Consider the following 6,000-nt stretch of genomic DNA (forward strand, 5'->3'; position numbering starts at 1 on the left):
GTTCTTCCACAATCCAATATCCTGATGGATATTTGTCAAGGTTATTCTTCAAAACCTCAGGTGTTGATAATCCAGTACTTTCTAGACAATTCAATCATATTCATTGTTATACTTAAAATTACAATGATTTTCCTAATGCTTATATTCTTTGCTGCAGCCTAAACCTGCTATTTCTTATCCTTTTAAACATAAATTGTTCTCTCTCATTATAGGCATTCTTAATGCTTTTTAAGAGTTTTGTCTCTTCCTAAATCTTTTTTTTTTTTCAGTTATTATAACAATTTCACATCTTTCTTTTCTTATTTCCTTATGTTCATCTTGTGATCCACACTGCCTCCCACATTACTTTTTACTGAACTGTTACTTGTGTTTATGCAACTGATTACTGTGCATCTTTCACTTACAATATTCCAGAGTATTTTTTGAATTTGATGAGACTTCTGAATAGTAATGTTAGTCATCACATTTGCAGTCCAGCCCATTAAGGTGTCTTTTGAAGATTTTATGAGTACTCAATTTTACCATCCTAGTAATTGACGAAATCATTGAATTGTTTTTCAGCCAGGAAAAATCTTAAAAGGATCCTGCTTTGTATAGTCATCCACTCTTTCCCTATACTACTGAAAATTTTATTATTATTATTATCATTTATTACTTAGATGTGTTAATCTAGTTTGCTTGTGGGAATATCGTGCAAGTCAGTAACAAAGCTTTACAAAAATATACACCTTTTTCTTTTTCCTATCTGAAAGGCCTGTAACTTTGTCATTAGAATAAATTAGGTTGGTTTGACGTGAGTGTTCTCAACAAAAACACATTGGTTGTTACAAATTAGAAGATTCCCAAATACATCATGCTGGCTAATACAAAGACTGTAAAGAAAAAAATGTCATAAGGATAATAATTACTTTTTGGATAAAAGCTGCAGTTAAAGGCATATTCTTAGCATTAGAGAAGCAGCACCCTATTACCTATACCCTATATTTTAAGTAGATTTAAAAATGGCACTAAACTTCTTTATTAAAATGATAATAATAATAATAATAATAATAATCTGTAGGGAAATGAGATTAACAAAACTAAGTTTTTCCCTGCCCAAGTATGCTTCTATACTCAAACAGTAGCTATGAACAACAATGATCTCTCTGAAAAAGTGAAAATTTTAGGGCATTCTACCTGAGGTCAGGACAAAAGTTCCTCTTCTCAAACAGGAATCAGCTCTTTAAAATATGAAAATTACCACGATTCCCATTGGACACTACCTTATATCTTCTGATAAACATCACCTCTGGTATTCCAATAGTGCTCAATTTATCAAAATTTTAAACCAATAATGGGTTCAATTGACCCCAGCTGTCTGATGGGACTGACACATATGGATTGGGATTATTATGGATTTTATATATATATATATATATATATATATATTGATTTGTCCTTTGGATTACTATGCATTGATTTTTATATCAACTGTTTCAAAAAGTTTCACCAAAGCCATTGTTGATTCATATTAATGTAAAAGAAAGAGAGAAGACAACTATATTTTTTTCTGAAACTATTGGTTCTTTGCCTGCTTTTCGCAAAAAAACTAATTGAAACATTGGGGGTTTATTCCCAGGTAAACAGTGTTTGCCAACAAATAATGAAATTCAAGATCTATTTTTTTCAAATGCTTAACTCAAATATTTAAATTTTCAAGAAAACCTACACAGCTTGGATTTCCATTTCTAGAATAAGAGTTTTTTCAGTCTTAACAGCAAAAAATACTGCTAAAAAGTCCCTCTTGATTCAGAGATGGAACATTTTTTCCACTGGCAGAAAAGCTAGAAGGGAGGAGGTGGGAGATCTAAATAAAAATGAAGCATTTTCTCAAGCACAAAACATTCCCAACATTCTTGTCTGGAACCACATACTGAGTATTGAAAAGGAGCCTGCTCTCAGACAGAGATCAGAGGCTGGGCTGGACATACATCATCACTCTTAGCTACAGATGCAACCACCACAAAATGCAAACACTAGTCTGTAGAAAAACACTAAGTCATGTGAGAGTGCAGGTGACAATTAAAACAAGAACAGCCTTGATTGCAAGGCTTATGCTATTGAGATAGAGTAAGAGCCAATTTTCTTATCTTTCAGCTTATACACCAGTAGTAGAATGGCTTTCAAGGCTGTTATATTCAGCTCCCTACTGTTCTTCTTCAAGCTTAACTACTTCAAACAAACGCACACAACATTTTGCCTGCTCTCTGGAACAGCCTTTTCCTTTGTTTTTAAATCACCACATACTTTCCCTTTTTTTTTTTTTTTTCAGGTTCAGAGTTTAGTTTGCTTGAATAAACCATTCAACAGAATGGGTGAGAGGGCAAAAACGGGAAATGTTCATGTCTTTATGATTAAATATAAGGGAAGTTTGCCCTCCCCCTACACCCGTCCTTGCTCAGTCAACAGAGGAAGATAAGCATCCCAGGAGAGCAATTGGGAGTGCCTCCCTCCCTGTAGAGATTACGTAGGTGTGTAAATTAAGTGCCAAGTCTAGCTCAGTTAGATGCTTCAAATCATACAGTATAAACAATCCTCTTTCTTGACAGAGATGAAAGAGTGCTTAGAGTTGTATGAACAATAAGTAGCTTTACAGTCATTTCAAAAGACTCGGAGTGTTTCACCTATGACATACTCCTGACCAAGTCTATCTGTGCCTTACGGGCATTGAAAAGCAGAATTATATAAAAGCCATGTAATCCATTTAGATGGCCCTGTATCATTAAACTAGACTATGTATTTATCTGCAGTATCATATTATAAATCCATCTGTTCAAAAAATCTAGAGCCAGTCACCTAAATTCACTAACATTTTTTAGCAGACATCCACAGGATGCTTTGAGGTTGAGGGGGAGTAATCTGCTTTCAGAGTGGAATACATTAGATACATACAGGCCATCTTTTCAAGGTTCTGTCTATAAACATGAGTTATTCTTTTCCCCATTAACATTTCTTGCTGCTTCTAACCCAATTTCCCAGTCAGGGAAGGCACCATCACACACGGAGCCTTTTAATAAAACTCCAGGAATTGCAGTAGATAGTGGTCCTGACCCACAGGTCATACCACCCACAAAGCAGAGACCAAATGAGGGATATATTTGGAAGGATATAAACAAAAGAGGATCTATGTGGATTCTGCTATTTTGAGGAATGCCATAGCTACAGCAACAGTACCTTTTCTAGGATTTTGAAGGCAATTACCAGTGAAATGAAATTTCAGTTTACACAGGGGACCAAAGTAGCCTTTTCACTCTCAGCTTTCTCAACTTCTCTTTCCCCTATGTCAGGGGAACGGATAAATCCACACTTCCTTCCATGATTATGCATTGAACAGATAGATTTTCTTTATCAGATAATATTGCCATGGATTAAATATACATCAACCTCATAATTGCCTAATGCAATTCATTTTGAACAACAGGAGCAGTAAGTCAAGCCTGGAGGCTGTCAGAAAATTCATGTAAACGTAGAAACTTAGATTTCTGTTTTATTAAAGGAGAATACCAAGGGAAATCCCTCCATGAGAAAGGCTAGTGAAAACAGAAATGAATGAGATTGAGCAGAAAGGAGGATCAAAAGGGAGACAGCAAGAAAGGACAGAGCCAAACACTTTAGATTCCTTTCTGTCACTGAGACAAACTGAGTTGAGAACTCCCTGCTTGTAATTTCATTCCCAATGTTTCGATAAGTCGTGTTTGCTTTTCTGTAAGAAGTAGATCAGTTTATGACATTTTCCTACCCATTCTCTTCTCTCCTGTAACTACTGTCATTCTCATTTCAAGGTTTCTGTCTTTACCAAAACAATATATCCTTAACCCACAGTTTTTCTACTTCTTACATAGAAAGGAAAAAATAAAGCTCCTTAACAGGTTCCGGTGTGTAAAACCCTTCCTCGTCCACAGACAGCAACAAACCAACAACCAAGCACAGAAGATGACTGACAGCCATGTGTCATAGAATCACAGAATGGTCTGGATTGGAGAGGACCCTAAAGATCATCTAGTTCCACTCCCCTGGCATGAACAGGGATACCTTCCCCTAGACCAGGTTGCTCAAATATATACCAAAAAAAGTTTTGTAACTTCCATTCATCCTGTGTTATTGACTATTTTAGCAATTTTAATAGGAAAAAATATCTGTGAAAATGACTATGAAAATGTCACAAGATTGGCTTTATTGACTTGGCACTACTACACAGAGTAAAATAAAACAACAAACTGGAAGCCATTGTCCATCTTTCTCATTTGGAGACATTCTCAGAAACCTTTGGATTTTAAAATGTCATCTGCAAGACTGAAATCAACTGCACATTATGAAGAGCCTTCTGCACTGCACTTTTTACATACACCTGGTATTTCCATCATTTGCTAAAACAAATAAATAAATGAGTTTTCTTTTGAGACCTTGCCAGCCAACCAAACCAAAATTCCGTCTCAAGACGGAATATATCAATATATCACAACACTCTTGTAAAATCAAGTCTTGGAGTATCAATAACTAAATTTCAATCTTTGCTATGGGACAGCTATAGAATCTAAGTTTTCAGACTGATGTACCTGAAAGTACAGATGTGCATAGCCATAATATACATGAACCAAGAAAGGAAATAATAATAAAATAAATAAATAAGCCAATGAATATATATATATATATATATATATTTTATTATTATTATTTTTTTTTTTCAAAAGGGTGAGGGCAAAACCATGAGCTTAAGGTACATAGCTGTCTTTTTCATAAAAGGCTGAAGGTAGTGGTTCACTGTTAGCAATTCCAGAATAAACAGCAGAGACTACTTGCACAAATAAACAACAAATTTAAACTGTGGTCTGTGGTTCAATGAACGTTCTCTTTAGAATGTTAACTTAGGGATGTCTCAACGTTGTATCACTCACTGTGTACTCTCCAAATACCCTGGAACCTAGCTAGTCATTGGAATAATATACTCCCTTTCCCTCCATTCACAACATGAAAAAATACTCTTTAATAGTTTCTAAATTGAAGTCAGTTCAGTTTACCATACAGCCCCCCACCTGTTATTTTTATATAATTTCACTGTGAGGATGGGAAAGAATAGCTGAGGTCAGAAACCTCTTAAGCATCTCTTACTGCCAAAAACAGCATTCACAGAGCTTCATCTGCAGGTAGAAACAGATTAAAAGAGCATTAAGACTAAAAACCTTTTAGAAGCATTAGTAATTTTCAGTACTTCCCATACACACCTCATTTGCAGACCATCAGAAATGAACACCTATCCCTGAGCACACAACAGCATCAGACATACCTTTCTCAGAAGTAAAAGCTACTCAAAATGAGAACATAAGGCTAAAATGAACAGCTCAAGGCCATACAGCCTAAAGAACTTGGCACAAAAGAAAACCCAAACCCACTAAGCCAAAAGATCTGTTCCCCCTTGGTTAGCACAGTGCAGACACATACTTCGTTTCATCCCTTTCTCCATCTCTGTTTCTGTCTTCCCCTTGCATTACACAAGCTCCCTGTGGCAGTCACAATAGCTATTACCCTACAGCATGTTTAAAACAACAACATTTTATCCCCCAGCTAGCCTCTTGGGGCCAATGTAAAGCACAGATAAAACACGAGAAATATACATTAAGTGCAACTTAATGAGCAACAGCCGCTTGAGCCTCACAAGCGTTAATTGCTCCATTCTTCCCAAAGCATTAAGAACAGAAGTTCCCTCAGGATAGTAAGTTGGCAGAGGTGTTTTCTCCACAATAACTTTCCTGGGTTGTTTCTATTTTGTACTTAGTGCAGTACAGCTGACGGGTAATAGCTTGCTCATAAGTCAAAACTCTGAGATATTAAATGCCTAGTGACAGCCATTTTAAGTTGCTGCTGTTTCTTTATTTTCCTTTCTCACCTGATTTCATAAGAGAAAATCACACAAGTGTTCCAGAGGGATGCTCGCTAGCGAGTGGAAAGAGTGCTCTCTCTTTC

General features: G+C 36.0%; 1 long non-coding RNA gene across 1 annotated transcript in view; it reads right to left on the minus strand.

Moving 5' to 3' along the window:
* Nucleotides 1-5,612, minus strand: part of LOC137852530 (uncharacterized) — a 41,898-nt gene extending 36,286 nt beyond the window's left edge. Inside the window, exon 1 of the long non-coding RNA XR_011093915.1 lies at nucleotides 5,479-5,612. This is a non-coding gene — a long non-coding RNA (uncharacterized lncRNA). The remainder of the gene's footprint in view (nucleotides 1-5,478) is intronic.
* Between the last annotated feature and the right edge of the window lie 388 nt (nucleotides 5,613-6,000).

This window comes from Anas acuta, chromosome 2, assembly GCF_963932015.1.
Source record: "Anas acuta chromosome 2, bAnaAcu1.1, whole genome shotgun sequence".
In the NCBI taxonomy this organism is placed as follows: domain Eukaryota; kingdom Metazoa; phylum Chordata; class Aves; order Anseriformes; family Anatidae; genus Anas; species Anas acuta.